Here is an 11,344-nt window from a genome sequence, read left to right as displayed (position 1 = left end):
CTTGAGCCACAGTGCCACTTCCGGCTTTTTTTCTTTTTGCTTACCTGGTGCTGAGGAATCAAACCCAGGGCCTCATGCATGCCAGGCAAGCGCTCTACCACTGAGCCACCTTCCCAGCCCCTACCTCCAGCTTTTTAGTGGTGAATTGGAGAGAGAATTCTCTGAGACTGACTCTGAACCATGATCCTCAGATCTCAGCCTCCTGAGCAGCTAGAAGGGATCTCTGGAACCCAGAGTGTGGACATTGTATTTCAACACAAACATGGTTGTCAGCCAAAGAGCTTCCCTTTCTCAGCGTCTATCGGCAATACCTCATTTAATTCTAAAACAGTCTTGAGTTGTAGGAGGCTGATCTTGCCCAAGTTACCAAAGCAGAAACTACAGCTCAGAGAAGTTTACTGGCTAAAGATCACACAGCCCAGAATGGGCAGCCCTGGGCTGGCTCCAAATATGCACAATTCTGCCACCACGGACCAGATAAAGGAGTGAAAGAACAGTCAGGCCAGGCGCCGGTGGGTCACGCCTATAATCCTAGCTACTTAGGAGGCTGAGATCTGAGGATTGAGGTTCAAAGCCAGTAGGAAAGTCTGTAAGACACTTATCTCCAGTAAACCACCAGAAAACTGGAAGTGGCACTGTGGCTTAAGTGGTAGAGTGCTAGCCTCGAGTTGAAGAGCTAAGGGACAGCTCCCAGGCCCACAGTTCAAGCTTCACAACCAACAAAACGAAGAAGAAGAAGAAGAAGAAGAAGAAGAAGAAGAAGAAGAAGAGGAGGAGGAGGAGGAGGAGGAGGAGGAGGAGGAGGAGGAGGAGGAGGAGGAGGAGGAGGAGGAGGAGGAGGAGGAGGAGGAGGAGGAGGAGGAGGAGGAGGAGGAAGAGGAGGAGGAGGAGGAGGAGGAGGAGGAGGAGGAGGAGGGAGAAGAAGAAGAAAAAGAAGGAGGGGGAGGGGAGGAGAAGAAGGAGAGGAGGAAGAGGAGGAAGAGGCAGGAGGCAGGAGGCAGGGATGGAACTGAGTCATCAAAGGGGACTTGGTGCTCCCAGAGCCATGGGAGCCCATGAAAGGAAAATTTCCTTCAGATGTGGCTGGTCAGTCACCTTCCCAATTGCTCAGCAGTATTTTCTCCAAATCATGTGTGGTGGGGGTGGAGAGACAGGTGGCAGATCCTCCTGCCTCCCTTGACTGTCTCTTTGGAGGAAGGTCGGGGGGCGGGGTGTAGTTGCACTTGTACCTGACATGAGGCCTAGCAGCTCAGACATTTACATCTCAGGTCACCCCTTGAAATTCCCAGGCTTGCTAGGTATCCGTAGCTCACACCTGTAATCCTAGCTACTCAGGAGGCTGAGATCTGAGCATCGAGGTCAAAGCCAGTCCAGGCTTATCTCCAATAAACCACCAGAAAACCGAAAGTGGCGCTGTGGCTCAAGTGGTAGAGCACTCTCCTTGAGCTGAAGAGCTGAGGGACAGCACCGAAGCCCAGAGTTCAAGCCCCACAACTGACAAAAAAAAAGAAAAAAGAAAAAGAAACTCCCAGGCTCTGCAGGCCTGGAGGTGTAAGCCACTTCTTCAAGGCATCATAATCTTAACAGCACCACCATGATTGGCATTGTTTTGCCTTTATAGCCCTCTCATTGCCTGAGAGCTAGCTCCCTGTGCAACTGGTAATGTCTGCAGTGGTTCCCATTCCTTGACGGACATCCAAACTGCCTGACCTCTCGTCCCTGAACCCACACCATGGGGCCAGGTCTGACCTGGGGACTGCTTTTCTCCCAGATTTTTCTCTTTTTTTTTTCCCCCATCAAGACCACTCATCAGAGCCCCCTCCAACGCCTTATCCTTCCAGGACTTCCTCATATCTCTAGACCAAATCAGTCTTCCTATACCACAGATGCGGCACTCTCCCCTTAAAGCCCCGTGATACCTTATGGTTATGGTCAGAGTCATCTCAACAAGAGGCCAAGACCATTCAGTGGTAAGAATATTCTTTTTGCTGTGCACCAGTGGCTCACACCTGTAATCCTAGCTACTAGGAGTCTGAAGTCTGTGGACCAAGGTTTGCAGCTAGCCCAGGCAGAAAAGTTTGTGAGACTCTTATTCCCATTAACAACCCACAGAGCTACAAGTGGAGCTATTAGAGTGCTAGCCTTGAGCACAAGCTCAGGGACAGTGCCAGCCTTTGAGTTCAAGCCTCAGGACTGGTGCGTGTACATGCGCACACACACACAGAATAGAAAAGAATTTGTCTTTTCAACAAATGGTGCTGGGAGAACTGGATATTCACAAGCCCGAGAGAGGCTGGATCCCTACCTCACATCCCACACTCAGCCTCACTGCGGCCCCCAGGGTCTGAGGACTGAGCATGGATCCTTAGCCCAGCACCCATCAGGGCTCCTTCCTTCATTCTTTTGACAACGTTGGACCAGCTCTGACTACACGCCAGGGCCCTGTGCTGAGACGGGGATAAGAGACCGATGACACTGTCCTCACAGCCCACAGCTCATTTTTCAACAGTTTCCCACTGGCTCCAAATCGTCCCAAACCCTATCTATGCCTTTCTTCCCCAAGATGCCTGATTGTTTGTTTCCAAACTTGTACTCCTCTTCCTCTCTGCCCCTGGCCCCCAAGACTCTTAGCTCTTCACTGGAAGAATTCTTGCTCAAATGTCCTCTGTGACACCTCCATGATGCCTCTAGAAGCCCCTCTCCCCACTGAGTGTTTATTTGTTCCTCTAGTTGCTCGGCATGGAATCAGTTTCCACAATGCATCCTCCTAGGGGGAGGCCACGCTTCCCCGGTGTGGAGAACACCTTATTTGTCTCTCTTTGTCTGTGCCTGACTCATAGTCAGGGCCCAAGAGCCATTTGTTTATAGGATAAATGAGTCTGCTCCTCGGCTGGCCATTCAGCGCCTGCTTTTGCTGAAGAGGAAGCCATTTTTTTATTTTTTGCATTTTCTAAGAAGTGATCTCTAATTAGTAGGTGACCCATTTTACACAGGTAAAGGTTGAAGCAGACTTCCTGCTGGATCCCCAGAACCAGGAGAGGCCAGGCAATAAGCATGCAGGTCCTGGAGACCAGCACTTGCCTATCTGGCAAGGAGAAAAGGCTCTGGGCCCAGACATGGGGGAGAGGCCAGCAGCCCCTCCCCCAGCCCCTCTCCCCCCTCAACTCCTGGCTGCCAAGGCTGACAAGAGGCCTCGCTGACAGGAGATGACATGAGCCTGCAGACGGTGCAGCAGGGGCCTTGATCTCTGTTAGGGTGGCTCTGCTAATTGATCCCAGAAGCCCCTGTCCCTGCCAAGGGACACTTCAGCCGGCTCAGCAATGTCCTCTCCCCTCACCAGATGGCCTCCCCTCCGGTCTCAGCTGCCTCTGGGTGAGTCCAGACACCCCTGACAGACAAGGTCTCCAAATAACCAGCAGGATTGAGTCCAGCCAGGGCTGTGTGAGCACTGGAGAAGCCATCTGGGGTCCCTTGTTCAAGCCAGGTCACAGCCACTCTTGGGTGCTGGATAGGTTGGGGAGGCTCAGACGTGCTCAGTCAGGATCTAGCGTCAACTGTCCCCCAACCTTCCCGCAGCCCCCTACAGAAACTGCCCCCTGCAGTGAGACCCTGACTGCTGCCCACTGGGGCACAGCCAGGATCGTTGCTGGCCACTGCGGGTCAGGATCAGTGCGCAGCCTGAGTCTCCGGGAGGAGGGCACAAGCTGGGGTCACGTGACCAGACTAAGCAGACAAACGGAAGCCAGGCACCTCCCTGAACCCCTGTGAGGATTATCTCTGCCTCTTAGGGGAAGTGAGCATGCTGGGAGGGCAGGGAGAGAACTGCCCCAGGCTGCCTGGTTCCAACCCTCCTTACCCCCCAAATCTCAGTGTTCTGGGTGTCCTGGCTTCATGGGTTTGAGACTGCTTTAAGTGCTCTGTCCTTCACTGCCCTACTTTAGGGGACACCTGAGGGGTATGGGATTTGTTTGTGTGTGTGAATGTGTGCCTGCATGTGTACACATGTGTTGGTACTGGGCTTGAACTCAGTAGACACTGTCCTTGAGCTTTTTTGTTTAAGGCTAGCACTCTACCACTTGAGCCATAGCTTTACTTCTGGCTTTTTGGGTGGTTGACTTGAGATAAGCATCTTATAGGCTTTGGGTATCAGTGGCTCACACCTGTAACCCTAGCTACTCAGGAAGCTGAGATCTGAGGATCATGGTTCAAAGCCAGCCCATGTAGGAAAGTCCATGAAACTCTTTTTTTTTTTTTTTGGTCGGCCGTGGGGCTTGAACTCTGGGCCTGGGCGCTGTCCCTCAGCTCTTCAGCTCAAGGCGAGCGCTCTACCACTTGAGCTACAGTGCCACTTCCGGTTTTCTGGTGGTTTATTGGAGATAGGAGTCTCACGGTCTCTCCTGCCCGGGCTGGCTTTGAACCGTGATCCTCAGATCTCAGCCTCCTGAGTAGCTAGGATTACAGGTGTGAGCCACCAGCGCCTGGCCCATGAAACTCTTATCTCCAATAAGCCACTAGAAAACTGGAAGTGGCGCTATGGCTTAAGAGGCAGAGTGCTAGCCTTGAGCTGAAGAGCTGAGGGTTAGCGCCCAGACCCAGAGTTCAAGCCCCATGACCAACAACAACAAAAAAAGAGGGATATATGGGGCCAGTGCCAGTGGCTCACATCTGTAATCCTAGTTGCTTAGGAGGCTGAGATCAGCAGGATTGCAGTTTGAGACCAGCCTGTGCACACATGTGCACACGCATACAGGCATGCATGTGCACGCACACACACACACATACATAGACACACTTACAGAGACCTTCTTAATCTATAGCTGGATGTGGTGGCATGCGTCTCATCCTAGCTATGTTGGGAAGCCTAAAATAGGTAGAGCATGGTTCAGATGTATACCTGGGCAGGAAGTAAGACCCTATCTCAAAAATAAGCAGTCCAAAAAGGGCTGGAGGCATGGCTCAGCAGTAGAGCACTTGCCTAGCAAGCATAAAACACTGAGTTCAAATCTCAGTACCATAAAAAAAAAAAAAAGAACAGAAAGAAGAAGACAATGTGGTAAGAAAGCAAAGACAGGTTGGATGATGGAGAAAAGGGTTGTAGCCAGGAAATAAAACACATTCTCTTCCTATGCTCAGAAGGAGCGTGGCCTTAGACCCCTGGGCTTTCTGAAGCCCATTGAAATTGTTTTGGCCTCCAGAATTGTAAGAGAAAAAATGTGTGTTGTTTTAAGCCACCACATCTGTGGTAATTGGTTACAGCAGCCATAGACAAATAACACATTTTTCCTTCTTGGGGAGTCTGGTCAGCTCTCCTCAGCCTTGGCCAATGGCTTGCCCTGTTCTGCTCTGACCTTGGAGCTTGTCTCTGCCTCTGGCCTCGGGGTGCTCCCTGATCTTGGCCTTGATCTTGACACTCTCCTCATCAGGCTGGTGGCATCTTCCATTGCTCTGGGGCATCATGGAGAAGGACACTGAATCTTGGAGAGAGGCAGGGAATGCTCAAAGTCACTCAGCTGACGCTGCAGTGCATGTATGGTCCAGAGACACCCACGACAGCCAAACGGAAGGGCTCTAAAGAGGACGTACCTGCTTGTGCCGCTGCTGTGGCTGCTGCAGCCCTTGGATGAAACCTCTGGACCACGCCCAGCACACATCTGGGCTCCCTTAGGATTGGACCTTTCCCAGTGGGCTGGGCATTAGGGAAACCTGCTAGCAAATTCCAAACCAATCAGAGCAAATAAATGAGGGATGATTACTGACAATGGGAGAGGATACACAGCGGGGTGCCTCCAAATAGCATCTCCTCCAGTTCGTTTTAAGTGCTTTATAGGTCATTAACTACTTGACAGAGAGAGCCTGACACTTAAAGCAAAGAATTTGGCGCCTCTGCCAGGGAAAATCAATCAGAAATGAAGATAGAGCATCGGGAGCGTTAAGATGTACTGGGTGGGCAAGCGAGCTTCGATTTATACATAATTTTAAGGCCCTTTCCATTGTGTAAAGTGAGGCACACTGGTGTTTGAGGTCATTTATAAAAATCCCAAACTAGAGTTTAGAAATACTTAACCTCCCCCTGCCATTTTTTGTCATCATTGCTAATGAAATATTTCAAACACATGGAAAAATACAGAGATAAGCTTAACCATCTAGGCCACCATTAACTGTCAAATAAGGGTCTCAGCTACAGCTGAGTGTTGGTGGCTTTTGCTTATAATCCCAGCTACTCGGGAGGCTGAGGTCTGAGGATCACAGTTTAATGCCAGCCCAGGCAGAAAAAACACATGAGACTCATCTCCAATTGGCCAACAAAAAGCCAGAAGTGGAGCCACAGCTCAAGAATGCCAGCCCTGAGTGAAAAAAAGCTAAGGGAAAGGCCTTAGACCTGAGTTCAAGCTCAAGTACTATACATTCTCTCTCTCTCTCTCTCTCTCTCTCAATCTGTCCCTCCCTCTCTCTCTTTCTCTCTCTCACACATGCATTTCAGCTATAGTAAAAACTCTCCACTTTTAAAACACTACATTCCCCCCCACCGACTTTTCACATTGCCTTTTCAAATCCTTTCCATTTTCTGTTCCTACCTTTTCAGGGTGACCTAAGCTGACCACACACCCCTGCCCAGGACATCATTTCTGCCTCTGAAATTGGACTGCAATTACTGCCTCTTTAATTAACTTGGCGATTAATCACCAGCTGCTTGGGAAATAGCTTTTATTGTCCTTGTCCAGCACAGGATGGGGTGGGGGTGGGGTGCAGGCAGGCAAGGGGAAGAGGGATGATGGGCAGGCAGAGGCCTTCTCGGGGCACCAGGCTGGGCAGGGGCAGTTGGGAAGACAGGCTTGAGAAGGTCTGACATCCACAGGGCCGCCTCTCTCTTGGCTCTAGTCAGCTGTCAGGTACAAGATCAAAGAGGAACTGAAGTCCAAGAGAGCAGTGGGTAGCTTCAGAGTCTCTGCCTTTCCCATTCTCTCCAAATTCAAATGTTCTTTCCTCATTGTTTTAAGCCTTGTTGGCGATTAGACAGATGTGATAAAGCTCTGACCTTGAGTACCTATGAATGTACCCAAGGGCCTTCACAGATATAATCAATTTAAGATGAAACCACACTGATTAGGCTGAGGCCTATAGTTAACAATTAGTCCTTACAAGAAAACCAATGGGAATGGGTATGGTGAGTCATACCTGTAATACCAGCCACTCACAAGACTTGGGAGAGAGGATTTCAGTTCGAGGCTAATCCAAGCAAAAGCAGGAGATCCTATCTGAAAAACAAACTCAAAACGAAAGGACTGTAGTGGTGGCTCAAGTTAGCAGTGCGATTGCCAGTCTCTAAGGCTACCGGAAAAAAAAAAAGTGTGGAGTCATAGACCCAGGCAGAATTCATTCACCAGCCACAGAGCCAGCTCTCTGCACGCCTGGCTCGGCCTGCCCACTCCATAGGAGCCAGGGGATCAGCATTTTCTGGTCAATTAGCTCTCCCAGGCCAGTCCTAGGAGCAGCGTATGCCTACTCTTTTATCAGAGAGCCTGTCCCCATCTCTTCTCAGAAACCCTTCATCAACCCCTGCTTTGGGCAGGGGGCGGGGTGTTCAAAGAGTAGCATCCTAGCTACTCATCCTGGCTTCTCTCAGTGATTATCTCCTGGCATGCCCTGAGCCTTGTGGGCTCAAGCTGTCAGAGATAGGTGAGGTAGCCTGGTTTGAGCAGAGGACTTGACTCCTCAGTGGTCTCGGGTGGGTTCCGGTGCAGGGAGATGCCTAGCAGCCAGTAGGATTTTTTTTTTTTTTTTGTCCATCGTGGGGCTTGAACTCTGGGCCTGGGCGCTGACTCTCATTCTTCAGCTCAAGGTGAGCACTCTACCACTTTGCACCACAGTGCCACTTCTGGTTGGTTCATTGGAGATAAGAGTCTCACGGACTTTCCTGCCTAGGCTGGCTTTAAACTATGATCCTCAGCTCTCAGCCTCCTGAATAGCTAAGATTACAGGCGTGAGCCACAGGTATCCAGTAAGAGTAGGATTTTAACATGGAAGCAGGAGTTCTTCTCCTTCATGCTGCCAAACACAACTCATCTTTTGCCCTAATCCAATACTACTAAAAATATTTTTTTTGTATTGTACTGGGGCTTGAAGCCGGGCGCTGGTGCCTCATGCCTGTAATCCTAGCTACTCAGGAGGCTGAGATCTGAGGATCACGGTTCAAAGCCAGCCCGGGCAGGAGAGACCGTGAGACTCCTATCTCCAATAAACCACCAGAAAACCGGAAGTGGCACTGTAGCTCAAGTGGTAGAGCGCTCGCCTTGAGCTGAAGAGCTGAGGAACAGCACCCAGGCCCAGAGTTCAAGCCCCACGACCGACCAAAAAAAAAAAAATGTATTGTACTGGGGCTTGAACTCAGGGCCTTGAGGTCTCCCTGAGCTTTTATTTGCTCAAAGCTGCCAACTTACCACTTGAGCCATACATACCTCCACTTCCATCTTTAGGGTCATTACCTTGGAGATAAGAGTCTCACAGCCAGGTGCCTGTAATCCTAGCTACTCAGGAGGCTGAGATCTGAGGATCACGGTTCAAAGCCAGCTGGGACAGGAAAGTCCGTAAGACTCTTCTCTCCAATGAACCACCAGAAAACCAGAAGTGGTGCTGCGGCTCAACTGGTAGAGTGCTAGCCTTGAGCTGAAGAGCTCAGGGACAGTGCCCAGGCCCAGAGTTCAAGCCCCATGACCAATCCCCCCCTCCAAAAAAAAAAGTCTCCCAGACTTTTCTGTTCACCTGGCTTTGAACTGAGGTTCTGAGATGTCAGTCTCCTGAGTAGCTAGGAGTACAGGTGTGAGCTGAATCCAACACTCCACACTTGAGAATCAGGCTTTGACACCACATAAGGCATTGCTGTGAGGAGCTATGGGGGTCTAGTGATACATCCACTCTCTCCCAGGTGATCACATTTCTCTGTCTCTCTTTATCCCTCTAGGGGTGTTGCTAGCATTAAAGACAGCTCTAAAAACTGCTGTGAGGATTGGGAGCGTGTGACTCAAGAAGTAGAGCGTACACCTAGCAAGCACCACATCTTGCAATCACACACACAACACACACACACACACACACACAAGTTAAAAAGCCCATATGCACACTTTTCATTAGTTAATTCACAAGCATATGTGGAGGACCTACTATGTGCTGGGCCCTGAGGATGCAGTAGCTATCAGTAGACACCCCAGGGTCCTGACTTCAAGGAGCTATTCCACAGCAGGACAAAGAAATGCAGTTAGAACTGGGGGTGGTTTTTAAGCCTTTTGCTGGGGATCAGGGGGGTGAGCAGGGAGGAAAAGGCTTCAGAGTTTAGAAGGGACCTATGGGGCAAGCGGCGCAGCGGGAAAGAAAAGGCGAAGAAGGAAATTTACACACCACTAACCAACACCACCACAGCCTGAGTCCTTCTTCGTTTCAGCCAATCAGGCGTCAGCAGGGCCGGCAGACCGACCAATCCGAAGCTGAAACCGGAGCCTTAGTCGTAGGCCACGGTTTCCCAGGAGAGGGCGGCGGTGGCCGGTGCGCCCCGCCCAGGCCCCGCCCAGGCCCCGCCCAGCACCGCAGGCCCCTCCCCTCCCCGCCCAGGCCCCGCCCCTCCCCGCCCAGGCCCCGCCCCGGACCCAGCCTGCTCGGAGCCCGGTGGCCAGCGGCCGGCAGCTGGGGCCGAGTATTGTCCTGAGGGCCGTGGGGTGGCGGGGGAAAGCGGAGAGGGGCCCGGGCAGGGGCCGCCACGTGGCCCCGGAGGATTTATAACGCTTCCATTCGCGGGTGACAACAGTGCACAATGTGTGAGGGAGACGGCTCGGCGGGGACCGGAGCGTGAGGGCGCGCGCGAGGTAAGCAGCCCGGCGGCCTCTCGGGCTGGGGGGGCCGCGGGAGCACCGGGCGGGCTTCCCCCGGGCCGGGCGGCCGGCGCGGGGCCTGGCGCGGGCCCGCCCTGCGGAGGGGTCGGGAGCGGGTGGACGCGGCCGCTCCCCCGAGGCGCCTCCGGTGACCCGGGACGGCCGGGGCGGGGCGGCCGCGGGCCCCGAGCCCTGGCGCCTCCGGCGGGCCGCCGAGGCGGGGCGGCCGCGCTCCTCGGGCGTCCGACGGGGTCGGGACCGAGCCCCACGGTTGAGGCTTGGCCGTGCGGGGGAGCCTCGGCGAGGCGTGTGCGGCACGTGCTGGGGACCGGGCGCCGCGGGGCCGGGAGCCCGGGGCGGACGCGGAAAGTTTGTCGGAGCGCGCCGAGCCTGCCGGCTGTGGGCGGGACGCGCGCGGGGCCGGTGCCCCGGGCGGGGCGGCGGGGCGGCGGGGCGGCGGGGCGGCGGGGCCCGCCGGGCCGCACCTGCGGGGGCCCGCGCGAGTCTCCCCTGTGGCGTCTCCGCCGCTTCTCCCCTGAGCCCCACGCCCCAGCTCCGGCGGTTGGAACGCTGTTGGAACTCTGTGTCCTCCGGGCTGCAGAAGCTGCGGCCGGGACAGGAGGAGGAGTTGCGAGGGTGGATGGAGTCCCCAGCAGGACCACGGGGATCCCCGAGTCGTTGAACCTGCCCCGACCTGCAAGGCTTGGCTGGGCCTGAAGTGCCTCCTTCACCTCCCCTATCTGAGGGCAGAGGGGCCGACTTGGTGTCCTGACCCAGGGGGTGAGGGAGTGGGAGGAGAGAGGGACCAGGTAGGGAGGGGGAGGGGTACCCATGGGACCTCAGGATGGGGTGCACAGAGGCCTTGGGACCCCTGGATCCACTCTCTGTTGCCTCTGTGGCTCCAAGCGCTTACCCTGCACCCCACAGCCACGGGAAGGGAATGAATGGGGGAAGGAAGGTAGCAACCGAGTACTGGGTGTAGCGCCCATCTGCTGGTCCCATCACCCTCGGTGCCCTTTATGTCCATCCCTCCGGCGATTCCTGGGACCACAGGGTTTTTGCACTTGTTATTTCTATTTTGGATTAACGAATAGGTGCTCAGCATCTACAACTACTGTGTTCCAGTGACAGTCAACTGAGACGTGACTAAGACAGTCCCGTTCCTCAGAGGGCTTCCCAGCCAGTGCAAGGACACTGATGAGGAGGGACACAGTGAGAAAGGGGCTGGAGTGTGTGTGTGTGTGTGTGTGTGTGTGTGTGTGTGTGTGTGTGTGTGTAAGCAGCCTTAGATGGATGTGAGAAAAACCCTCTCTATAGGGCTGGTAGTGGCTCAGAGATGTCCAGGAAGCCTTTCCTGCTCCCTGGACTGACACTTACATGATCTGAGACCCTTCCCTCAAGTGACATTGTGTCATGTCTTAGTTAATGTTCATCTCTGCCATCCCTTGTAAATGCCATGGGAGCCAGACACCAGTGGCTCATAC

The 11,344-nt window shown here is 53.5% G+C and overlaps 1 protein-coding gene across 3 annotated transcripts in view; it reads left to right on the top strand.

Moving 5' to 3' along the window:
* The first annotated feature begins 9,794 nt into the window (after positions 1-9,794).
* Tcf20 (transcription factor 20) overlaps positions 9,795-11,344 on the top strand; it is a 177,665-nt gene continuing 176,115 nt past the window's right edge. For all 3 annotated transcript variants that reach the window (XM_042697944.1, XM_042697943.1, XM_042697941.1), the window contains exon 1: positions 9,795-9,854. The gene's annotated coding sequence lies outside the window, so the exon portion shown is untranslated. The remainder of the gene's footprint in view (positions 9,855-11,344) is intronic.

Source organism: Dipodomys spectabilis, unplaced genomic scaffold (genome assembly GCF_019054845.1).
Source record: "Dipodomys spectabilis isolate Male_0828 unplaced genomic scaffold, ASM1905484v1 ptg000230l, whole genome shotgun sequence".
In the NCBI taxonomy this organism is placed as follows: domain Eukaryota; kingdom Metazoa; phylum Chordata; class Mammalia; order Rodentia; family Heteromyidae; genus Dipodomys; species Dipodomys spectabilis.
This window is presented reverse-complemented; position numbering and strand designations above follow the sequence as displayed.